The 27,278-nt window shown below is 43.0% G+C and overlaps 1 long non-coding RNA gene across 1 annotated transcript in view; it reads right to left on the bottom strand.

Annotated features, from left to right (window-relative positions):
• LOC138938060 (uncharacterized) overlaps positions 1-27,278 on the bottom strand; it is a 216,580-nt gene that overhangs the window by 45,876 nt on the left and 143,426 nt on the right. Inside the window, exon 2 of the long non-coding RNA XR_011447643.1 lies at positions 21,927-22,029. This is a non-coding gene — a long non-coding RNA (uncharacterized lncRNA). The remainder of the gene's footprint in view (positions 1-21,926; positions 22,030-27,278) is intronic.

The following is a 27,278-nucleotide window of genomic DNA, read 5'->3' as shown; positions in this document are numbered from 1 at the left end:
GAGACAAAGAGACGACGGTGAAACGGCACGAAGAAGCGAGACGGAACGAAAGCAGTCAGTCTCACGAGTTTCAATCCGATAGGCACTCCGCGAGCGGAAGGGAAACGTCGTCGAAGCGATTTGTAAGCTGATTTTAATGTCGCGTTTACAGAGCTCCCCGTAGGGCGCTTTGGGAAATCCCTTTTGCCCTTCATTCTTTCCCCGCTTCTTTCGCCGTCCCCCGCCTTCCCCGTCGTCGATCCAACTCGTCGGTGAATTTTTGTCCGCGGGTGTCCTCCTTGCGTTTCCAGCGCGAAAAAGTTCCGCTCGCGTCTCGGCTTTCCCTCCGCTCCATGACTGTACGCTATCCATTCCCCCCTCTTTCTCTTTGTCGCTACGCTTCGTCATTCGCGTCGGTGTTTTTCGATAATAAATCACGTTTCGGGCTTTTCTCACTTTACGCACGACTTCACCTCAGATAAGGTCAACCCCAGGGTCATTAGAGGGCCATTAAGACGACGCTAATGAATGCAGCGCGAAGGATTGATTTCTCCACGCGCGAGGGCGCATACCCGGCTACGGTAAAACTTGTCCGTATCTTTGCACTTCCGTTGTTCCTCGCTGCAGCAAAGAAAGGAGTACAGAACCCGGAGGACTTGCTTGGTAATGAGATGGGATTCGAGATTTCGGTCTGCTTATCGCATGTAACAATAAAATCCAAACGCTCGAATTAAAATTCGCGTAACATAAATTCGTAATTACGGCGAAAAAGTTTATTTAAATGTAAAATGCTTCAATAGTAATAAGTAACTTGATTTATGATCTCAAGTTTTTCAATGTGCCCTTTATAGGTATACCCTCCCAGTATGTCGATAGCGCAACAAAGGGCACTATCATAAGTGATAATAGCCTATCGACGACAGAGACCGTCGTCGTATAGCGCGTGGAATGTCAACGACGTAAAGTGACTTCGATTCCCTCGTTCTAATCCGGTGAGCGTTCCCATAACTGTCGTGAGAACGTTTACACAACGGCGGCTCGTAACACGTGAGTTCCGTCCCGACTTATTCTTCGCTTGAGCTCAATGCTCTTTAAAGGTCGTCTTAGCCGTAAATTCTTATATTGCGCGCCAGTGCGACAGCTTTCTGTCCGATTTCTCGCGACTCCACAGATACACGCGAGATCGCCGAGGAAAAAAAAAAAAAAAAAAGACAGATAAAAACGCCTCGAAACGCGCGCACGAAGGCCTGGAAGAAATTAGATGGTTTCGGGCTTCGTGCGTCTCCGTTCTTTCGCGGATCCCCTCGCCATTTCCGCCGCAGCTTTCTTTCTTGTTTCCGCAGTCACGCGAGATTTCTGTGCTTTTTTTTCCCTCCCCCTTTCCGGACAGCGATATTTCTCTCGTCTTGCGATCGTTTACACACACCGCGTGTCGGATCAAGAGCGAGGAACGGGCGAAGATGCGAAAAGACGTCGCGCCGGTAGGAAGCGCGATGAAACGAACGTCGAGACCGGCACTTTACAGATATTAAAAATCTCGTCGCCATTAATCACTCGCGCAGGGTAGACCGCTCGGTTTTATATATATATATATCTGTCGCGCGCGTTCTGCTTTTCGCGTCTTAATGAACGCGCGATAATTTAATTCCGGCGAATTCGCCGCAGACGGAGCGACACGGGATTGAATGCGTTATTTCAATATCGTTGATTTAAAATTTTGCTACTTTAATTTGACAGTTATTCAATTAAGGCTATCTTCCCCGCGATGTTAGGATAGCAAGCGCGGGGATTCTTCGGAGCTGAAAAAAAGTTAAATTGCTTCTTCCACGGTCGTCAGTCATTCGGCTTTTTCGTCGTTTCATTTGTCCTACCGCGTCTTTTTTTTCCATTTCCAATGTCACGAATGATGGGTCGAAGCGATAGAAAATAATTTTAACGATACCGATAACGCTAGAAGAATATTCATCTTCGTGGATCTTTAGAAGATCACGTAGATAATCATGTCTCGCCATCTATCAATCTATTATTTATATCTAACGATAGTTTAAATGTTTAACTACTCCAATAAAATTTGCTCCGATATCATTATTCTTCCATTAGATATCATTTCCTCCAATAATAGACTCTAAGATATCGTTTATTAATTCGGCGCCATTTCGACTTGATGTCGACAACCATCTCTCGTGTCTTTTAATCATGGAATTACATTTCAATTTAGACGAATCTATATCCGTAATGGATATTTTATTTCTCTAATCCTTCACGTCACGAGTTTCTTTGAAACGATCCTCTACTCTTCCTCCCCTTTTCTCTTCCCTGTCGCTCCCATCGATCGTACGTCCCCCGTTTCATCGGGCGCTTTTTCAGTCCCGCGTCCTTTCGCTCGACGGGCACGTGACTCGTTGGATCGTACTTCCGGCCTGCGAGCGGAGGTAGAGCCAGCCCCTTTACTCGTATTCTGTCACAAAGTCGACATATATACGTATAGTATAGTTAGCCGCGCTGGCTCATCAGTTTCTCCTTGGACTTCCACGAATGATTCCGAGGGTATCGGGATGGCAGGTTGACTCCACCGCACTGCCGGCTGCCCTTACCGAGGCGTACTTCCTGACTGAGTCATAGATCAACTCAAACCCTCCTCCCGCTTCTCTCGTATGCCAAGGGATGACACAAGCATCAAATACTTATCCCCCCTCGTGTCTCTTGTGGGCATACATATAATATACATATATCCCGCTCGTAGCCGCTCTGACCTCTGTCAGATCTCTGTCCCTAAGGGAGGATATTGATTTCCTTAAAGGTCAATATCTTTTGAGCGCAGATCTCTCTTAATTTCATAAGAAATCGATTTGTTAACTCGGCACAATCAGCTGTTAATTTTCCAAAAGTATTTTCCAGAACTGTAAGTGTATTATGGAATCAATTAACGCGTTATTGTTTATCATAAATTATCGATACTTAATCTTTAATGATACACTGACATTTCATATAGAAAATAAGGTATAACGTATTACTATAAAATGGTTTACTTCATACTCCCGTTTATTCTGCGGGAGACTGTTAAATATTTGTAGGCAACTACATTCGGATAAACTATTCGTGTTAATCATTTTTCGCGATAACCATGCACGTGTTTTCTAACAACCGATAATACTTTACTGATTGTAAATAAATGATTTTCGTGTAAATTTTGTATTCATCTCAAATAAATCGATCTGAAATATTTAATTAGAATCTGCTTGCTTTGCATGTAATACTGATAAAACAATCTAACATTTCCCTTTCTGATATCAATATACATATATCCATTGGTTCTCGTTGCAAATTTTAGAAACTGGAAAGTATATTTATGAAAGAAATTGATTTGTATTCAAATCCGTACATAGCAAATATGCCGAACGATATTTTTCGCTAGTGAATTTACCCTCACGCGCGATTTAGTCGAAGAATTATATGTTGAAAGGCAGACATTCATGGATGCAGAATGACAGAGTGAGATAAAAGGGTGGAAGCGCAGTAATTACGCACGTACCACGCAAGACATCGTCATCGCTGAAGCAGCGCTGGAGATTCGTTTTATTGCGAGAGGTGCTATCCTAATTTTAGTCGGCTTTATTTCTGTACATCCGACAACTATCTTCTCGACGGCGACGGGTAGCCCGGTGTATATGGCGGGAACGCCTCCATTCGTCGACGAACGATGATAGTCAACGAGAGTTGCGAACCTACACGTGTTCCATATTCGAAGCGGCTTTCTCTCAGATCTCGATGCGGCGTGTTACGTTGTCAAACACATGGCGTTTAATGCTCGCGGTATTGCTTACGGGTCAGAGAAGCGGGGCCCTTTAATCTTCCAGAGCCAAGCCAACCAACGTTTTTCTGTTCCGGGCGAGTTAATCGTTCCGCGCGCAATCCGCCAATTCGGAGTATCGAATGATTCTTGGAAAACCACTTGTGCTTGTCGAGAGAGAATCCCGTGAATAATCGATTTTCATCCGCGTAGTTGAACGGATCGGAATGTATCTTATAAAATTTCAAAATTTTTAACGCAATATCATACACACGCGTACGTTACTTCTGTCACAAGACGATAAATAGGTTTTTTAAAAATCATAAAATATATCATCGCATATTCAGTTTCTTTTAAACATATTTGGTTTTAATATACGATACATATATATATAAGAACAGATTAATATTATGTGCGTGCGTGTTGTAATATTAATTTTCAAACCCCTCGAATGAATAATGCGACGAGTAATAAACAATGTTTCGCACTGCAATGACGAAAGAATCCTCATAATCGCCTTACACTCGCCCACGAAAAGCCTTTCCCGGAATTCTTCGAACCGCGGTTATTAATTTCAGACACTCATGGATCACGCGCATTTACAATGACTCCTTAACATTATAATGCTAGCGGTAGCAAACCGTTTTCTGGAATATTCAGTGTGTCACATTAATTAGAACATTGAGTCAACAGCAGAGGACGTTTAAATTTGCCGCAAGTAACGTCTGCGAAAGGCACGGATACCGTTATGCCGCAGGGCCCTAAGGCCCTAATATACCTGCAGCGTGCATAATAATTAATAATAAGTCGGGTTTACCTGAGAGAAAGAGACGGACGTTCAGGTACTAGTATCCGAGTCGTCGAGTAGTCGTGGCGACGATCAATTAAGCGCAGCCCACAAAGTGCTAAGACGTTTATGGCCGACATCTTATTATACCGAGCAGATGGGGTGTACACGACGCGACTGAGCCGGGTCGTCGTCCTCCTCCTCCTCCTCGGGCGGTTGCTCACGATCGCGAGCAACTGCAACGACCAACTATCGAAGAAGCGGAACCCGTGAAGCCCCAGTGGAACGCGACTGTCTCCAGTTGGATGTCTTACAAGATTCGGTTACGCTAATCTCAATGCGATCCCGTTGCTTTGATAACGACGCGCGATGAAATTAGTATTCGTTAGGGGTTCACTATTGAACATCACCGACCATAACGGCGCCCAGGAACCGCTGGGAATACCCTATATCAAAGACGTTTCTAAAACACATTAGCGTTTACTAGAAATGGACACGAGAAGAATTTATACATCAAGATTAAAGTGTACATGTGCGCGCCCCAAAGTATTCGGCACGAAAGAAATGGTAATCGTAGGAAAAACAATACATCTCCGTGGGCCAAGAGAGGAGGAGTTTGGTCGGTCTCGCAAAAATTGCTATCTAAATCATAAGATTCCGCGTGGATGCGCTGACGTGTGTGCGCGAGAGCGGTCCGCACGGAGGAAGACAATGCGGAGAAGACAATGGGAGAGAGAAAGCGAGCATTCGCGCGGTTCACGCGAGGCAGCCCGCTTATCCGGCGACCGCCGTAAATCAACTTGGGGAATAAATGAAAACCCGGATCCTCTCGACTCTCCGGAGAAGTTGTACGAGAGCGCAAAGTCCGATTCGAAACATACATACGGCCGTGTTCCGGTCGCGCGCGCGACCGTATGTATTAAGCCTTGGGTATTGCTGTCAAGAATTCGACGCGGCTCTCTTATCAGATCGGTGAAAGCCGTGTACGCGCTTCTTGTTAAGACGGACCGGTACTTGAACGCGCGTTCGACTAAATTTTTTGTAAGTTTAATCAACCGTCGTCCTCTCTAAGCTCGCAATGGTGCTCGAGAATGTCGCCCGGGGCGATCGCTCACCGTCGTTGTCGCCCGGGTGCGGCCTCTACGTTTAATATGCACGCGTAAAGAGACCTGCGTCAAATTGTTAATTAAAGTTAATGCATGCGTCGCTTGCGCGGCGTTATTATCCCCGGGCGCGTCAGCTGGTGCATGACCCGATGCCGAAGAACGTGCTCAGTGGCTGCCACCACCGGCTGTATCGGCAGATCGCCCGCTCCTTCTTCACTTCCCTTTTTTATATACCGGGCATTATTGCATGAATTCGCTCCGCCGGGACGCATAGTTAAGACCAGGGCGATGCAGCAATGCCCCGTTGATGGCTGTCGACGATCTAAAGTGCGCGCCCCGAGCTAGAAATTTAATGCACTCGAACACGCGCTTCTTACTTTCAGAACTCTGCATCGCCTCGCTCTTAAATGGACTTGTTAATGCATACATCGTCAATAAATGAAATGATATTTTTAGCCGCGTTTAAAAATAACGATGAAACTCTTCAATATTGTCACATGCAATTCAATAGTTATAAAATTAAACGAAATATTATAAGTTTTTCTCCTTCAATATAGCTGCTAAAAATAAAAATTGATATTTGTGTCCATCAGACAAATTCGATTCGTTATATTAATATAAATTGATTCGTATCACACGGACTCACAAAACGTCGACGATACGTGTCACGCTTTCATCGAAAGTTTTCGAACGAACATAAAGATACACGCGCTAACTACCGTCGCACACGAGTTTCCTTCGACACCTACGTACAGGCCTGAAGCAATAATTCATTGCGAGGATTCGACCTTTCGACGACGATTGACCCGTAGCATCTGCGCGACGAGAACCAACGGGACGATGAAAGGGCAAGATTTTTTACGAAAGATGACCCCGAGGTATCGGTTGACCTACCCTCGGCCAAAACGATAATCCGCCTTTTTCGTGGACTCGCGTTCATCGTGAACGCGCGGTATGTACAATAAATACACGCACCGTGTGATAAACGTTCTCGAGCACTGGCACCGCTCTCGAACGTCCATCCAGACGGCCCGGCCGGCCCTTCGAAACTCTTTCGTGTCTACCAGCACGTTTTCAACCAACCAACGGATCTGGTTCTTGTCCTACGATACGATCTACTCCGCGAGTATAATAACGCTATTATCCTAAGTCCATGACGTTTCCTTCTTGCGCCTTCTCACGCGTGCGCGATATTCCTGTTGAAGCGCTCTCGATTAATGGTCTTTGGTCTCATCGATTCGTTTTGCGAGAATAAATACAGCGAGCACTTCACGCTCCGTATTAGCGAGGCAAAGAGAAACGAAAGAAAAATTCCTCGATAACAAAATACATTATAATTATCATTTCTGTATCTCTTTTTTAGGCGCAAAATCAGAAAAAATACATCATCATATAATAATTTCACGAATTCACAATTTTGATACAAACTCGATTTATTACAAAATTAGAATCATAACTTTTTTTATCGTTTTATCACAACATTAAATCTTTATAAAAAGATCATAGCTAATCACACAATATTTATATATATTATAAAAATTATACATAAAATCGGAATTTTTTTCCCTCTTTTGTAGAAATATTCTAGTGCGTAATAATCGACGCGCAAAGGATAATATTAACTTCTTCGATAACGCGTCAAAGTAAGAGTATGGCAGGCAATCGAGTTAGCCCGCTGGTCATCCGTCGTATAATTCGTCGTGCACCAGCGACAGAAGCACCATCCCCTATTCTACTACGAAAGCCGACCACTTCGGCACGAGACCGCCGAATTAAATTAAAACTTTCCTTCCAGTCGACTTTTGCCTCGCTGCTCTCCGCATTAAAAGCGGATACAGACTTAACTTGAGATTTTAATAAGATATCCTAAATTTTCCTAATAATAAATGATTCAGCAGAAAAAATGAGTAACTATTAATAGCAATAATGACTTCTTCTTCGTAAGAAATGTATAAATTATTGTATATAAAATATATAAGTTGTATGAAATTAATTTACACTATCTATCATATTTCTTTGTCAATAACTCGAATAGCTTGATTTTATTAACATCTTTTTACATCTTAATAAGAGATAATTCTCATATTTTCTAATTTTTCCCGGCAATGCTCATAATAAAGTTATAAAATCACAAGAAATAATTATATTTTACTTTAATTGCGATAGGCGAAAAGAAAAAACATTTTATATCGACGTTTTTAACGCATGCATTAGATGCTGACTGCATATCCAGAGATCCTGCAGAATGAAAATAACAGTTATCGGAACACTTGCGAGATTGTGTATTGCAGAGTAAGTTATAAGAGAGTGCTGCAGAAAGAAGCTGCAGGAATTGCTCGATCCCGCTGGTCTCTGGTTAAGCTCGAAAACGATAACGGCTTATCGATTCGCGGTCCGCTTTGAATTTAGCCGAGTTATCTGACGAGCGTGAGGCACGCATCGGCTACCGAGTAATCGGGGAGGCATCTGTTCAAGTTCCTCAAGTTCTCCAGCAGCGTTCCCGGCTGCGCCAGCCTGCCCGTCTATCTACGGAGATCGGTATATGCGCACTCGAGCGATGAGACACGTACTCGTCATACTTGGAAGGCGGTCGGTCGCTCGAGTGATGCTCGAATTCCCGATTGGAGATGTCGAATGCCGATCTTCAACGACGGATCTCCGATCCGAGAGAGATATCTCTGTATACCTCTGTAACTTTAACAGATAATAATCGCGTATCGATAACTCGTGGAAAATGACGCGAATTATTTCACTGTAAGATATTTTAATCGGACCGATGGAAAAAAGAAATTCGCCAAAAACTAAGAGCAAATTAGAAAAATAAATAATACGAGTATATATTGTATAATATACGGCCGATAAATTATGCGAAAAGTGAAAACTTTCTATATTTTGCGATATAGCTGCGCGTTTCTCCGCGAATAAATCGCTCTTTGAGTTCAGTACGAATATACGAGAAATGATTAATGACGCCGAATTCATAATTTCTACGAGCCCCTATTCATGTCCATTAGTTAATAACGATTAGGCAGTAAATCTCATTTGCGGCCGCATGTAGTGCAATATTTTCGCAGTCGGTATAATCCTACGATTAACGATAGGGAAATATTCCGCGCGCGCCATAATCGTGTTTCATACGCCAGGATACATTATGTTCGCGGCCATGAAATTAGAGCCACTAAAGTCGCATATAAGCTGTCCTTCCTCCCCTCACCCCTTCAAAAAATCTTGAATGCGCTCCTTTATATGCGGCACCAAGAGAACCCGTCAAAAACAGCACGGTAGATACGTTATCGTAACATGACTTTGACGACCTCTATAACTCCGTAATAACGCGTCGCGAACGTTACAAAGTCGTAAAATTTAAGACGACAATCTCGTAACAATGCACGCTTTTCCGAAGCGCTCTTTAACGTTAAATTTTGCTTCAAAAGGCGTAAAACGAAATTGTTTCATTCTGACGCCGAGTAAGAGGCGGTTTCCTCTGGCGACACTTAAAGATTGGTTCCTCTGAATCAGAGTCTTATATATTATCGCACACAATTGCGCATATATTATCTTACTTGTAGATATTATACAATAGTAATTTCAAATTACAATTGATCCTTCTATTGTTAGTGTATAATTACAATGCAATTATCTTGCTAGTGAGTAAATTTTAAACTGAAACGACAACATTTGAGATGAAACAATCTTCTCCAACTTTGATCTTTGAGCCTCACCTGCTTTCACTCTCCGCTTGGATATTCTCCAAGTAGATCCTGGCGACTTTCGTTAAGCGACGTTTATCCAATTTACAAGACATCGGTTTGCAGTATCTGCGTTTCTGCGGATCAGCCGCCAGTGAAAGAAGCGCCCGTAACTTTGCCAGCCATTAGAGGTAATAAGCTACGAGAGTCTTAAATAACACGAGGGCAGTAGATGGTTGGAGGACAGTTATGACAGGCACGGCCCATTGTTCTCAGATACCAGTAATTATTGGAGTTGCGGCAGTAGCGTTACAGCGAGCCCAGGATTCACAGAAAGTACTTCTACTACCTCACCTATCCGCGATATTTCAACTTCAGCGACCGAAAGCGGGGTCGGATAGGCAAGGGAAGAGTGAAGGGAATAGGTGGGTACTTCATGCGCCATTTAGGAGGGTAATGAAAAGACCGGCGTCGGATATGACGAGGGAGAGTAATTGCGTGTATACCCGAGGACGTTCCCCACGTCGCACTTCCGTTCCATCTTCGTCTAATCGCGCTCTCATCCTCAGCCGCGCGACTTACCGCGAGAAGGACGGAAAGAGAAAAAGAGAGAACGATGGACAACAGTCGCGTCTACTCTAATTTCATTCTTGGAGCGTTTGGCATCTTGAACGGGGGCAGCCGGCTCCGTTCTCCGGAGCGTCGTCATTCGTTTGATCGTTCCAGCAGTCCTCGTTAGTAGACACCGTGGAATTTGCAGACGCGGCGCGCGTAAAATATTAGCAAGGACGTTAATGATCGGTGATAAAAGCCGGAGGAAATTTCACTGGCTCGATACGCCAGCGAGGTGAGCGCGACTCGCCGCGTGAAATTGCGCGATCTCAGGAAAAGATTCATATCTGCCGGGTATTCATAATAATGGATAAAACATACGAAATAGATATCATTTTTCTCAGATATTATTGGTTAATTCATTTGACTCGAGGCCATGTCTCGGATATGAAAATTATAAAGAAAGAATTCAAATTTCAAATCTAAACGAAAAGTCTGTTTATTAAAAGTCAATGAATTTCTAATTAAACGTCATACTCTTTTAATTATTAAAATATCTAAATCATAAATTGAAACAGATTATTTTGAAAACGCAAGCTGCAAAATGAAAGTTTAGCCTTCCCTTTAATCATTTCATCCGCTTCCGCGATAACGATCGGAATATGCCATGCAACAAGCTGTCACGTTAGTACATTTTCCCGCCATAAAATCTGATAGGTCCAACGAAATGGACAATAGAATGCTATTCGAAACATTACGTACAAGACTATAATATGACGGCATGAATGAATATACCATCTTATCGTCGATCGCCACGCGATACTGGCTCAGAATCGGATTGTTATACTTTCAAATCAGTCGAGTCCGGGAATACGAAATCGAGGACCTTCTCCCCTCTTCATCTCTCTTCGTTTTTCGCTCCGCTTCTTCCCTCGCATCCGTCGCGCAAAGACGATTCGGCGGTCAGTCAACGGCTGTATTTTCCGAGCTTCTTTTCGACAGTAGTCTTCCTCTACCGAAAAGGAAGAAGTAGGAGAGCGAAGGAAGCCGGATACGCGATAAAAGAGAAAGAGAAGAACGACAGGGGTCGAAGTCGGAGGGGAAAGGAGTCTGGTCAATGCTCGCGAAAATTGGCTTCTAAATCTTGCGGCCGGAATGAGTGCCGCACACCCTCCTCCACCCGTTCCCCTCTCCATGGCGACCTCAAACCACCACCACCACCATCACCACCACCTTCTCACGATCCTTTCCCTTAGGTCCAGCGAATCGCTAAGGTGGAGGGAATGAGAAACTGCTGCGGTCGGGAACGAAGAGACGGGATGAGGGGGCGAAGACGGGAACGGAATGGAAGGCCATTGTCGACGACGTGGAGGCTTACGGCCCATCCCACAGGCCGAAAATCCGCGAGGCAACTTTGCCGAACGGACTTCCATAAGTTGCATTCAATGGGACATCGGTATAAAGAGGGTATAAAGAGGAGGAAAGGGGAGGAATAGGGAGGTCGTATTGTCGCAGCGGTGAGAGGATGTCCCTATATTCCCCGTCTGCGTTTGTATCTTATTCCGCTGCCTTTTGCGCTTTTTCGCTCTGCTCTCATCGAGAGACCATTGTCTGCTCATTTGACTCAATGCGCACAATTATCCACGTAATATCCCTCTTCTGCGATTTTTTAATTCCCGTTTTGCCCTTTTTCGCGTCGCGGTATTATTTATATTTCCATTAACGTTAATTTTAACATCACGCTCGCATTACCGTCAGTATTACACTCATCTAACATTGTTTGCGTAGATAATGCTCGCACGGTCATAGTAATCAATATAATAATCAGTATAGAACAGTATAGAGATTATTAATTCCCTGCTCGTATGGATAGTAATCAATATAATGATCGTAGTAAAAAACAATAAAAAGGAAGATTATTAATTCCCACATTTTTTTGCAAAAATAAATCAATCATTCAATTAATGAGAATAAATGAATATTGCATGTATATGATTTCCAAGTTTGCAGGAGAGTAAATGTGACAGGTGACGCGCGCCGCATTTATTACAATTTCTTGGAATTCTGTAAGCAGAAATTTGCATGTAAATAGTTTTTATCTGGAGTTACCGGAAGTCGTTTCGGCTCGACTTCTTCTTCGTTGCTTCGTGACGGTCACAGGATCGTTACTTCCACGGAGGTAGCTATTGGTTGCCACTCCGCGTCGACATAATCAAACCTGTCCATCTCGCGCGAACCGCGAGCACTTGTTTCCATCCGGATCTTAATAGAGAATTTGCTTTGCAGATTAGACTTGTCTCGGTTATGGATCCGAGAGAGGCGTCGATTATACGTACGCCAAAATAAAAATGAATTAAAATTCTACTCAGCAAGCTCGTGATAAATATTGTAATATATAAAATGATCATCAAAAAATAAATTATGCAAATCAATAAAGAATTTTGCACGAAATCTTAGAATCTCAAATTATTGTATATTCGTGCCTTCAAATGACTTTTGAAAATTAAACGTTGTTGAGACAGTTTTTTTTTTTTTTTTTTTTTTTTTTTTTAAGTACAACCACGATAAAAAGCAAGATTTTAAATATGGGATTTTATTTCTCGCGATTTCGATAACATTCGCACATTCCACAAATACGTTGCAGGACAATTTTTTTTTTTTTTTTTTAAGTATAACCACGATGAAGCGAGATTTCAAATATGGGATTTTATTTCTCGCAATTTCGATAACATTCCATAAATATAACGGTATATTACTTATGACACGATTGAAATTCGAGCAAGAATCGAAGATGCTAGATAGTAGATGTCGAGTGTACGGTCTCTTGCTCTTAAGTATTCCGAATGCATCGGCAGCCTTATCTCCGACATTATCATATCAGGAAGCTCTGGGAAGGATGGGACGCGCACGCACGCACGTGCGTACCCCACATGTAGCCCAGGGGCAACTAACGCCGCGTGCAAATACTAACAGGCTGCCGGGTGTGGTCCCGGCCGTAGAAACGTGATCTCCGTGGCAAACCGCTGTTTAGATAGAGAAGTGGCCTCCTCCTTTCGATAGAGAAGCTGTCCATCGAGTTGATCGATGTACACGCGTTAATCTCTGTTTAAGAATGTCTATTCCTTCCGGTTATCTCTGAGGACGGACAGTTTCCGTCGTTAACGCGTATAGATGTCTTGACGGCCAGGTGTGATAATGAAAAATAATCTTGTCCAAGGAAATTCAGATTTTCTTCGTGTGCCATTTTTGTTAAAATGACAAGATACATACGTGACATACAGAACAATGCCGTGATAATCACGCGCAATACCTATCTAATATTTTTTCGATACCGTATGTAAACTGTAAATAGATCAAAGCGAGAAGGAAAGTAACTCGTCTTTTGTTTCTCTGAATGATAGAACTGTGCGTTCTCTAAATCGCAAATTGACGTATTTCGCTATTATCGACGACGTAATAGAATAACGTTATAGCGTGATATGAAAGTTATGCCACTCTCTACGCGGTGATCTAGCGAGATTATACAGAGCAGAAGAAAGCAGTTGTACGCTTTGCATGACAGGAAGTTATCTGTTTGTTGTCTTAGCTTGAATCCGAATGAAACGCGAGCGCTTCGATGTCGGCAGCGTTTGGAAATTCTTGGTGTCATCCTAAATAAACATACGAGACGCCAGCAGTTATGAACGGGTTATGAGAAAACAATAGTTTCCGGATAAAGAAACCAAGCACCTGCGATCTTTAATAAAAATTGCAAGTTGATGTTTTCGCGCTCATGTGCGATTTATTTCCGCGTTTGTATCTCGATCAATTCCGACAGACTCGTCATTCGGCAAAGAAATTCAATCTTTCATAAATCGAACAAATATTTCAATTTCGCATATTGCTAAATAATAAAAACAATATTTCCATTGTTTTTAATTAATGAATTCCAAGATCGTGATTATCGAAATTAATTATTAATTATTTGTAGAAAAAATATTAAAAGTTAAAATTAGCCAAAAATTATAAAACAATTGTGGCGAAAAAATACAATATAATACAAGTGGATACACACAATAAATATAATTGCATCACGACTTTCCTTCCGTGAATAAACTGATTGCTTAATAATCGTGTTTCACAAAGCGTTTGCATGATTGAATGTTAACACAAGAACTAGGCGCCAGTTGTATAACTTGTAAAGATAGCATTACGTATCGGACGTTTCATAGAAATCTTTGCAGAAACAGCTACGCGTCGAAACGTTTTTTTTTTTGCGGTAACTTTCCTCATCTCTCATAAATTCTCTCTCTCTCTCTCTTTCTCTGTGTGTGTGTGAAATTTTCTATATTTTTTCCAATCCCTCTTATCTCCTCGCATTGTCAGCTTCGCTGTGGTCCTATCGGGGGAGAACTCGAAATGGGAATTCGGCCAGGGACAAACTTTTGTCAATCTAACAAAGTCGCTCGGATAAGACGATTATTTTCTTTTCCTCTTTGGCAAAGATGCCATTTGATGTATAACGAGAGAAATACATCTTGTGTCGTACCAATAAAAGTTTCTCGTATGATTCCAATAAATCAATTATATTCTTGATTAATTATTTCATTGGTTTGATTCAAAAATAATCTTATATAATTTGTTCAAACATGGTTATAAACAATATCTCAATCTCAAATTTTGACACTTAATCATTTTAGAATTATAGCAGTATAATTTTCCTGTGCATCAATATTGAATTATAATATTTTTTGAACATCGTTTCTTATACCGGCTCCAAAGTAGGACGCGACTAGATACGTAAACAAAAAGCAAAAGGGATCGGCACAGCTGTTGAGATGATATTACGGCTGTCGTTTACATGTTACAGAAGGATCCAGCTCGAATTACAACACTCGTTACGCGAACCACAGGCGTCTCTAGTTCCGGAGCGCACTTTTAATGAGTCTCTGCCACGGTCAATTAGTTCTGAACTCGCTGCCCTCGCAAGACCGGAAGATTTGGATCGTTTGAGTGTTGGAACTTGCTCTAATGCGACGAGAATTGTAAGATAATCGTTATGACCTTTATAGCGTTCCAGAGGAATGGCGAAATTGCATTTAAATGAACATTTAATTAGTGACGAAAAGTTGCCTGACAAGATTGAAATTAAAAGATACGTTTTGCCTTTCCCAATAAATTATGTCAAAAATTAAGGATATTAATAAACCACTCGTTAAATTTATTCTCGAGTTTATCAACTCCAAGAATGAGGCGTTTATAAGAAATTAATTGCGTGATAAAATATAGAAGTTATTTCACACAGATTTCGCGCAATATCAATTAGTATAAGTTTAATATAACTTAGTTATATTACAAGATTATAACTTAGTTTTAAAAATATGTTCTTTTATTGAAACATAGTCATACAAAATAATCAAGTTTCTCAATATCACGAATTGTACTATTCGTTACAGATAGTAAGAGCGGCATTATTTATAAATGAGAGTGTAGTAATTTTGTGTCAGATAACGCGAGAACGAGGAAGGAGTGATCCGATATCATAGTCACGACTGTGCGATGGTGCTTTTACGGTAGCAAGTAGGCCGACCATGCAGAAGAAAGTAGAGCGCAACGACATAAAGGTTAACGATCCACAAATGTCTGAGCGCTGATGAGAAATGCCAGTCTCGAAAATGAATAGCGCCAACTTAACCAAGTACAGGCAGCTGATAAGGCCGGAGTTCTCTCGTTCAAACAGCGCTATCGCGTGAAATGTACTTGTTCCGTACGTTGATATGGTACGCAATTCGACATCCGAGAAATGGGGACGGTAGGAATAATTTACAGCGATACTTCCTGGCAACGATGACGAATCGAAGGCAACAGACTGCGCTCGATTCTCACAATTAGAATAACGAAGAATGCCGACAAAAGAGCGACACATGTCAGCGCTAGAAATATATTCCAACCGACGAGAGCGAGAGCTTCGTCGGTTCGTTCCGCCGATCTTTATCATCTAACAATGCAATAACGAGGAGCATTAGCTTTTTGCTTTATTGCGTTACGAGTTCCTGCGTCGTCGACGACACGAGGGATCAAATAACTCTCATTAAGACAAACGGCTTAAACAATGCACGAATCACGTCTCGTAGTCGCAAGCGACTACGTCGGCCAATGGCCTGATGCCATCCGAGTACCGACACATTATCGATACTTCTTTCGTTAGCGAGCACAATCGACACGTTTATAATTAAAACTATCGATTAATGCCGCGAGCATCTAATCAGATTCCCAACTTTTCCAGGAAGCGATCGGAGCATAATAGTTATGGAGGATTGCGAAACCGTTACCATTATGGCACGAACGTGCTTTCTCATCTTATTTAATCCGACACTGATCGCGAAGCAATCTATCAAGTGTCAGCTCTCGATATATCTTACTGACGATCTGCATTTTATTGGTCTCACTTTTATTCAAAGTCATCCTATATGTGCAAAAATTAAAAAGAAAGTTGTGAGAAGAAATAATTAATTGCTTATGCCGTTTTTTTATGATAAAAAAAATTTTTATATTCTTATACTCATATATATATATATGCGTGTGATGATAAAAATTCCTAAAAGATCCAGTTTCAAAATATCAGTCTTATAGAATATGTATTCTCTCTCTTCCTCTCGCACACACAAAACACATAATATAAAATAATATATAATATATATTATTCGATAATTAGAGAGAGAAAGCGAATAGCTCATCTCTAGTTTCTGTACAATCTCTTTCACATTTTTCAACGTATAAACATATTTCATGCGTCAAAATTATCATGTTATCGGAAACACATCCTCCGATTCTGTTCCCAAGATTATCTAAAGACGGATAAAAAAAAACTGAAATTTTTTTTGACATTACAGCAGCTCTCAGACGTCACTAAATTTGTTTCTTAAAAAAAAAAAGCATCTATATAAAAGCTTTTTAGAGATTGTACAGACAAGTATATATGGATATTGATAGCGGAAATGGACCAACTGATGTAACATGCATTCAGTCATCTCTTAATTACTATCTTCTTCTCTTTATTTTCCTTTAATTTTATTAACAATTTTTATTTGGCTTTTAAAATATCCAAATCAAAATTAATATTTATTTATTATGATGATCTAATCTTGTTATAATAATCAAATCTCCAAAATTTAACTATAATTTAAGCATTAATATCTTTAAAGCTTGATAAAATAGCGAGAACTCGCTCAATGATTTTCTTTCTTTAAAGTCATATCTAAAATGATCTCCCCTCATTCACTTTTTCGTTGCCTAGATTAGATTTATTACAACGATCTCGTTTCAAGATATAAATAACAAAGCGACACGAGGTGCGAAACAACACGAGATATAATTGCTACTGAAAAATTTCGCTCCGGAAACGAACGGTAAAGTTATGATTCTTTAAAAGAAATGACGTTTGTTGTAATGATGCAGCCTCTCCTTCTTGTCAGGGAGAGAAGAGAGGGACAGTACAACTAACGACGTGGCAGACCAACTAAATCAGAAGGGAGAGTGACGATAAGTTTTTGCTCGTTACAACCGGCCTGGGAAGCTCATTACGCGGCTCCCGCGCTAACCCCACCAGAAGGGCGAGATGAAGGTGGAGGATGCGAGGTGGGTAGAAAGAGCAACGCGGAGGCAGGCTTCAACCTTTTCACCCTCGACCAGCCGGCCGAACCAGAGAGCGGTCGGTTGCTCGAAAAGTTTCGCATGAGTTTGTTACTTCGTCGGAGCTTTCGGTGAAAAGCAGACGAGAGGAAACCGCCGATGCCCAGCTTCCTGCGGCGTGCAATTGCTAGAAATCCCGTCTAAAACTATGGTTAAGCGAGAAATGTAAAAAACGTGGCGGGAGATTGATGCGATGGTGCGAGACGCCGCTCGTTCGTCGTAAGAGCGTACAGCACGATCCTCGCGGACGGAAGCTATAGGAGGGTGAGAGCTCTCCGTAATTGGATCTATCCGCTTTAAGGTAAACACGAACATTGCCGGCTCCCCAACAATTAGCAGAGCAATCGAACGGAAACATGCTATGCCTATTCTGAGGCGTACGTAACGGTAACATGCTTTTTTGATCACAATCCTACATTTGTTATGAACGCGATTGAGTATAAGTAGAATTGTATAATCGGCAGTATTTTAATATTATTGATAACATATACAGAAGAGAGAGATGTCGAAAGCAGGCTTATATGTTCATTTAACATGTAGATTACATTTATAAAAAAAAAAAAATAGAAAATAAATTTCACCCTCGGAATGAAAACGAAAGAGAATGCGCGCTCATCGAATGAACGAAACATTCCAGAATACGTATGTACAGGTTCGTCGACCGAATCAGCGAAATTCCAAGATTAAGTGCGCGAAGTTAATGTACGCTTCTACCGCGCGGCAGGCAAAGGGTCGACGAAATAAATTTGACGGTGACACCAGACTTTCCCGTTCGCGGTCGTGGCGAAGCCCAACGACGCGACGGACGCTCATCGTCGTCCATGCTCGGGCTTTAACGTCGCCTCCAATTACGTCCCAAACCAGTTTACGGAAGGGTTTGCCGGCCAGGGACTGCCAACCGATCGGTGGCTGGCAAACGGCGTGCAAAGAGTATACCGGGCAACGGCGTGTTTTTTTCCCAGGGACGATCGCGCGCGTAAAGTGTCCCACCGTGAGTCGTTACTTTTAATTACGCGAAGGGGAATATCCGACGGTATCGCGCGAGAAACCCCGCCGATCTTCTCCATTGCTTTCCCCTCCTCCCCCCCCCCCCTCCAGATAAAACGGTTAATAATTAGAGAGGTTGTTCTGGTCCGGGAACTGCTTCCCCGGCCTATGCCTCTCTCGGCGAGATGCCAGACGCATCTTCCTACTTCGTTCTGCCGGTGCGGCGTCTCCGCCCGTCAGGATTTATAATCCACTTGGCGGCCGATTAGCTCCTTTCGTTCCTTCCGCAATCGGGAGATTAGAGTCACGGAACGGAGAGCGGGAAATGCGCTAATTTTCCACGAAAAGTCCGACCCTATTCCCGCGCTTCATCCTGAGAAAAATAATGAGCGGTCGACATCGCGACTCGCGCTGAAGAACTTCTTCTTCAACTTTTTTTCTGCCTTTTTCCTCATAATTATAAAAGTTTGCCACCGCTACGAGAAATCAGAAAGGAAAATCGAAAAAAGGTATTAAATTTTATTTCGTTTAGTTGTAAAGATTTTGCGCATAATTTCTTCTTCATCAATGTTGCTGAGATAATGAGATGATGTGAAATAAGAGCAAAGAATGTTCGATAATACTTTCTTTCTTCATTATCAGATCCGAGCGGTAATAAACTAATTATGTGAAATTATAATTATTTTATCACGCGAATTGACAGTTTTATACAAAGTTATCTGCGCAGGTTTTAACAAAAGAAATATAATAATCCCTGCTATATAAAAAAAATGTGTAATTTCCTGAAACGTTTCCGCAATAGCCGTTACTGCAGCGTGCAATCAAATACCTACACACAGCCTTCGCGTCGAGCGGCGACATAAAGGAAATAAATTGCGGCGCTTTTGCGGAGCGAACGGCAGCATCGGGAGGAGGATCGATCGATTGTCAGTCGGAGAGTAGAAATATACAGCGGGCCTGCCTCTCTTCCCCGAGCATGTCGAAAAGTAATATAATATTTTGCCGAGCGCGCATCGCGCGTCTGGTTCCGGTCGAGTACAGCGGTCGCGAACAGTCCATTGTCTTCTAATCGCGTATGCACCCCCTCGGTGGCTATCTCCATGAGATAATAACGGGAGCGCGCACCTGACGCGGGGACGCGCGCGGAAAATTATCGTTCGACGACAACGTACGCGAATATCAAGTTTTCTTCGTCGTATGGCGTGTCGCGCGGTCTCTCCACGTACTGGTTACCAATTTATAGCGTCTATCCGACGGTCAGACGGTGGTGTGTATCCGCGTCGTGTCTACAAGCGTTCGCTACAAGCATCTAACATGCGTAGTCCATTAATCGAGAGAGCGTACGGCTCGCGGTGGCATGATGGTATCCTCCTCTAACCCTGAGGCCCTTCCACCCCGCTCGTTCCTACCTCGAAACGTCGCCGTGGAAACGCAAGCCGGGCATATACGTTTTCCTTGAAACTCGAGCGGTGTTGAAGGTGAGATAGGACTGTTTCGAGGACGAGCACGAGAAAGTGGAGAAGTGGGAACAGCGCGGAGATGGGGCGAAGACAACCATCGTCTACGTTCGCTAAGACCAAGATATTCAGGGTATGCATTTTTTTTCCCCTTTCTTTCTCTCTCGGTACATTCCTCAACATCGTGCAGATATATGCCTGGTCCCAAGGCACCCGGTGATCCTTAAAAACGACTTGGTCTTATGTTGCTAAGTTAAGTATTTGAAACTATTTTTGTTAAGTATTTGAAAAATATCAATACAAGAGACTTGATTGTGTAAATTGATACGAATGACCGGAGACATCGATGAACAGATGGTGAATCGTGTTCCCTAAGCACGCTACAAATCGTCGATCCCATCTCAACCTGCGCCCGGGAACCTCAAACGGATACGTAATGGACCACTGGTCGAGACTACACGATACGCGCACATATACAAATAACAAATCATAAATATCTACGGCGACAGGGTTAAATGTGCGCTTAAATCTCCCCGAAATATAATGGACTTCCCGTAGGTGGAGGTGGATATTAATAATGCCACGACGGCACCGTTGTTTCTAATGGATTTTCCGAAAAAAAAGAGAGAGAGAGAGAGAGAAAAGGAATTTTTTATGACCGGCGTCAGTGTCGTCGTTTCTCTTCCTCTATCTAGACGTTGCGCGGTTTCGTCCTACGCGGCTTCCGTCGCTTCATGCATCTTACCCACGGTACTTCGTGCATGGAAACACGTGGCGAGCGTCACTTTAAACGACTTTCTCTCTATTCCCTACCTCTCTCCCTCCCTCCAACCGTTCGTCACGCCAATGGCACGGGATGTGAAAGAGGCGCGTCTTCTTTGCGGCATCCCGGTTACCCTTCGCGGCTCATAAAGGGTCTAATTGTTCGGAGGGTTCACGAGAACCCGACGAAAAAACGACAGCCGGCAGCAGTAAATTATTTCACCCAAGATTCTTCGCTTTTGATTTAGTTACTTCCTGTATCGAGTGAGAATCTAGCCTAATGCTCTCGGCATTAAGAATGAATGAGAATACGCATCTTCGTTAAAGAAGTATCTTTCTATATATAATATATAATATATGTCCGTATTCAAGAAATGTAATCGATATTTTTTCACGATATAACCGAATACCGAGATTCGATCTCGTGTGGGAAACGCATTTTATAAATAATAAATGTCATCTAAATTTTTTTCTCTTTCTATTCATGCGTATGCGGTTCTTCCTTAGACAATCGACCGCTTTTTTTTTCAATATAACGTATATTCTTGTCGTAATAAGAGATAGCTCGTAAACGAGTAAGTCGCGCGAAATATATACACACATCGAACACAATTTACAATTATTTATCTACGCTTATGTCACGCGCACCTTTTGCGAACGCGCGAGAAACGTACAGATAAGGTTTCATCTTACGCAAGACGCGCGCCACGCGATCCTATTATTACTACATCACAATTTTCTATTAAAGAGTGTCGTATACGATTACGCTCGACCGCAATTTTTCTCGCGCGTGGCTCCGAGATCTGCCCACACGCAGCCTCATCATCCACCCCCTCTTGGACGTGCTCACTTATTATAGTTCCGCGTACGATCTATCCTTTATCAAGCCCGAATCGATTTATCCCCACAGCTGGATATCGATCGGACCCGCCTCGTGATTTATAACCGGCGCAAAGTTCGACGATCTTGCGCCCGTACCGCGAATGTGGGCTCTGTCGCCGGTGTTTGCGGTAGTGGATATTTCATGTCGTGCGAGGCGCGTTTACACGGATCGAGGAAGTCCGATAAGCTCACGAACGGATATCGCCGGCGTCTCTCGAGCGTGAGCGCTGGCGAGAAAATATACGCATGTATACGTTTACTTACCGGGTGCTGTGGAAGTTACGCACTTTCGCTTCACTGCAAATTCTTCCCTCGTATCCGTCATCGATCTCTTTATCGAGAATGTCAGATAAATCTCTCTCTTTCCCTGTAAAAAAAAAAAAAAAAAAAAATCGCTCGTTTATCGTCTTTTCTGTTACCGTCGCACACAAACAATTATCAATTATTTAAATATTACTACAACTAAAATTCTCGTATAAAAGAATCCATTTAACATTAATGAAGAAATAAAGTTTTTAATATTTGTACCTCTTAAATTTAATTTCTGAAATTCTTGAACGTTTAATCGCTCAACTGGACAAGAAGAAGAATATATGTATCGATGCCACAAATCGCAACAAATACTATTTTTTTTCAGCTCCTATCATTTTCGTTTGGAAAAAAAAATGCGCAATTTCTCGGGCACGTTATACAATGAACATACATATATGCCATTGCAGCCGTCACTTCCTGGCGCGTGCTGCCGCAACCAGGTCGCCGGCCTGCTCCGGAACCCGGACACCGGCGACGAGGTGTGGGATGAATGGCTGCGTTACGCTCCGTAACCTCTGTTAGGGAGGCGTTAGCATATCTCTGTCCAGGAACGTACTAACAAAAGTCCGGCAATTTTATGATCGTTCTAGAGAAAAGGCCGAGCGTTATCCAACGCTCATTTGTACGGCAAATAATTATTTGGAGACATAAGTTTCCCCATTCGACATATTAGTTTCTTTATGTAACTATTTTTTTTAATTTCCTATATGTTTATCCCACAAATAAGAAGAGGAATGTAGATAAGTTTTAGCTACATGATAGCATGGGAAAAGAAAGAAACGGAAAATGTTATTTTTCTCCCACCGCCAAAAAATATAATGTAATTAAATATATATTTTTTTAAATTCCGATTGCAGAAAAAATTTTTCCATTTTATATAAAAATCCTCAGATTATCAATGATATTGATTATGTTAAAAAAAGCAAATAATATCTTTGGCTCTTGAAAAAAATCTGTGAAACACATCTAACGATAGGTTTTAACCTACCATTTACATTTACAGCCAGCACACACTCGTAAAACTAAACCCGCTTTTAATGCCGGGCCATTATCGAAATTTCCAAACGAGTCTGAATCGTACAAGCGCGCCGACGAACTGCCTCAGGCCCGCAAGCGTCTAAGTACCTCACTATCCCAACATGTGGTCAGAAACCACAAACTCGCACGAATAAACGCCCAGAGCGGGATACTTTTTCTAATGTTCGTGGAATCGTGCTACGACGGAGAAGGAGAAATACGAGAGAAGGAGCCAAGATTATGCGTGCGTTGAATATGAGTCAGCCGTCGAGGCCCCGGCTCATAATTACGCTCCAATTGTTGCCTCTCGGGCCTGTTGCAAGGAGGACTTCTCGCACCATCGCCGGGACGAGTTTTAATGCGTCTCACCGCCCCCGCGGCCTGTCGCTCTCGTTTCGCGCATGTTCGCGCTCTCTCGTGAAATATGAGCTCTTTCTCCGTTCGCCGGCGACTCGCAAAAATTCTCATCCCGACGATCCCGTTCTCGAAAATGGTGAAACTCGAAAAAAAATTACTTCCTGAAGGGCAAACAGATCCTCTCGAGATCAGAAGCGTAGCTTCGGTAACGAGAAGAATTTAAACTAGAAAATAAAACTTCAAATTATATATATTTTTCTCGTAAAGCATCGTACGATCGACGAGTCGATCCATCCTTCAACTGTCCGGAATGATTGATCAAGTGAATCTAGTCCGCCGCTTCTTCTTACCGCGAATAAGACTTAACCCGTTCTCCACCTAGGGGCAAATCGATAGGCCCTTTATCTGCTTGATGGATCGCTGATGGAATCTCGCTATCGTCGAAAACCGCTCATTGTCTGCGCGAGATCCTCTACTGCGATACATTTATGAAACATTGATTGATCGCGATAATACGAACCACTTGTTACGAGCATCGATATTAGTGTTCTCAGGCTTCCGGTATTATCGTCACTCCTTCAAGTTTGTTACCTTTATCGTTTATGTTACGAGTTTCAGTGTTAATACGAAAGGGCGTCTAGAATTAATTAAATTAATATAGTATCATTATATACAATATATTTGTGTGTGTGTTGCTATAATTATAAAATATTTGTAAGATAACATAATTTTGTGCGTGATTAGTATAGTTTCTACTTCTCCGATAACAAACACGTTACGGTATCGTGCAACAAGTTGCTTTAATATCCAATGTGCAGCTTGTATCGCAATTCTTCTGTGAATTAATTTAAATAGTTTCTTATCTAATACAGGATGTTAGTCCAGGAGAATATAACTTCCTAGGAACGACAACGTTGCAACGTAAAATAGCAATGTAATTTTCAGCGAGAATACATTTAGCATTCCGCATATGCAATTAAGTGTTTAACATGCTGCGGAACGTGAATACGCGGGGAACTAATTACGAATGATGCTATAAATGACATTAACGCAATAAACGATATTGCAAAAAAATGACAGTGCGCGGAACCAGACGATACCAGACGCTGCATTAACGCACACTTGGATGCCGTCCGTCCGTGTTGAACGTCAGTGACCACTTAACGATACATTATCGGGTACTTCGAACACTCTCTCTTTCTCTCTCTTCTCACCTCGCCGAATCGCTTGAGCGTGAAATTGCGGGCATTCAAAGTATTGTACAATGGCGTCGCGGTCATCATGTAACTTTTTTCTCACCGTCGTCATCGAAAAATCCCGCACTTGTCGAAAGAAGGAGGGCCATGCGCCAAGCGCGAGAAAAAAAGAAAGCGAAGACGCAAAGAGAGAGAGAGAGAGAGAGAGAGAGAGGCGCACGGCGATTTCATTCCCACGAAAACTGCTCGAACCCATTATCCCCGGCCATTGTTCCGCCCTGATTCCACCGCCGCACGGGGTATTATATATCCGCGCGACGATAAATCCCGTGTGCACATTCCGCCGGTGCTATATCCGGCCACCCTTGTGAAGGATTTCTACGCGGTTCGCGCTGTACTCGGCGCGGTAAATAAAATCGGTAAGCGCCGCGACGATTTACGAAGGCGGGCGAGTAGGCAGGCAGTAACGGTTTCCGCTCCATCAGCCGTAAGCGCGGATGCTCCATGTACTGCTCGATACACGATAACCGGTACTTCCTTCCTCGTTCTGCCACGGCTCGACAGCTTTCCTCGACGACGTACCCGACGAAATTCTATCGTTCGACGAGGCTTTATCGTCCCGTATCCGAATATCTCGCCGCGTTTACGAGCACCATCGTCGGTCCTCGTTGTTCCTCGAGCGAGGCCTGAGCGATCGAGACGTCAACCTATGAAGGCGGAGCCGCGTATTTTGTGCCGAGAAAGGCGGACGCGAGGATAACGATCGGATAATGGAGAACTACGACTGACGCGAACGTTTTGCCGGCAATGCGCATCTCGGTCTCTCTGATTTACGGCGACAAACATTCCGATTGGAAAAACATATACGACAAGCGAGTACGATTCAGGGTGATTTAGTTACTTTTGTCGAGTATCCTACATGGTCCGATGAAAAATCAACACTTGGATAAAGTGCCATCGCTCGGATAAGAGAAAAAAATTTTTCTCTCTTTTCTACTCGTAAACAAACTCGTAAAGTAAGACTCGTGAACACATTTTAGATACTTTGCCTGTACTATTGCTAAAGACTATAAATGTCCGTCAAGAATATAATCTTACCGGAAAATTATAGCAATGTCATGCTCCTCGGCAATGCGCACGGAAAAGATTAACGCTCGTTATATCGCGCCGCAATAAAGAACGAGAAACCTGTGAAACCACATCATTTCGGTCCACGATGTCGCCACAAATGTCCCTTCATACCGGGACGACGATTTTTTTATTAGGGACTTCGTTTCACGCTTTACGCCGCTCTGCCGAGCTCTCGTCAAGTACAATATCTCGGCGCAATGACCGAGAGAGATCCTGCGAGAGGTCCTCTCATTAATCTCTTGTCGCCAGCGAAGAGTAGAAGGCGTTGACGAATCTCGGTCGGGCGCAAAGTGTACATTCTCGTTACCTCGTTCTCGGCCGTGTCTTCGTGGATGATGATCAGAAACCGAGAGGGAGCCCCCCCGTCTCATCCTCCACCTCTTCTTCCTTACGTCTATCCATGCTGGCCAGAGTGGGCGAGAATTACAGGCATTGTGTGCGCTGGCCGTTGCGGTAATGCGGTTCGCTGATTTATCGCGGAGGTGAGCCACGAGGAGGTGTAGCTAATTGTTCTTGCATGCAGATCCTCGCCGAGGCGCGTCCCGGCTCGTTTCCTCGTCGCGATGCTTCGAAATTAATTGTCCGCCACGGTTCTTTCCCCCCTTTAGACCCTCTCCCGCTTTCACGCGCTATCTTACCAGCTCTTTTTTTGTATTTTTCCCGGGTCCCTTATCATCCCGTGCCCTCCCTCGGACTAAACCACGCTGAATCGCATTCTACGAACGTTGTCGGCCAACCTTTCGCGCTGACCTCCGCATCAGCGGTAACGTATTTATTACGGCGCGCTAAAGAGAGAGAGTTACAATATGTAGATACCAATCTCCGGAAAGTTCTCTATGATGGAAAAAAAAAAAGAAAAAAGAACAATCCGCGTGCAATCGATCGCGGTGTCGAATAATAATCCCACGCGCGTACATTTGTACGGTACTTTGGCTTTCAAAGATCAATCTACTCCTTTCGCGAGAGCAAAGTTTATTCGCAAGCCGTTATTATCAGCTTGTTTCCCAAACATGCTTATTACGATACGAATAACACTCGCTTGTCGCGAAATTATATTTTTCCATTTTATGAATCTATTGTTTCTTTCGAGATGAGTAATTCCGTACAAAATCGTGACTCTAGGAATGAATTATTTGTTAGATAAATTTATCATTGAAGTTTGAGAGTTTATCTCTCATACATATTTTCTCTTCTGGAGGTTTTTTACACCGTGCAAAAATAAAACTCGCCATCGCATTTCATGCTAAATGTGCGCTGTTTACGGGCCGCAGCCACTCGTCTCGCTAGATGAATGTCTGATTTTTCTCCCGAGTGTGGATACAGTCGACTCGAGCGTTGCGGCGAGTCGAAAATAGTAGCAAACGCGAGTCGGAATCTTGGAACGTAGCCGTCGTCGTCGTCGTCGGCTATCCGACGACCCATATTAATGACGCGCCACGAACGCGTGTGGTTCAAAGTCGGGGACCATAATGCCCACGCGCGATACGAAAGGCTCTCTCGTCGCAGATGCGCGGTTCGCAGCGCGGCGAATGACGCGAGAGCGTTTCCTCCGCAATCGTTCTCCACCGCACCAACGAGTAAAGCCAGTCGGCCGGCATATTTA

This window comes from Polyergus mexicanus, unplaced genomic scaffold (genome assembly GCF_030449975.1).
Source record: "Polyergus mexicanus isolate NDT 795.1 unplaced genomic scaffold, iyPolMexi1.0 SCAF_12, whole genome shotgun sequence".
Lineage (NCBI taxonomy): Eukaryota > Metazoa > Arthropoda > Insecta > Hymenoptera > Formicidae > Polyergus > Polyergus mexicanus.
Note: the sequence above shows the minus strand (reverse complement) of the source record. Positions and strands in the feature narration are given on the sequence as shown.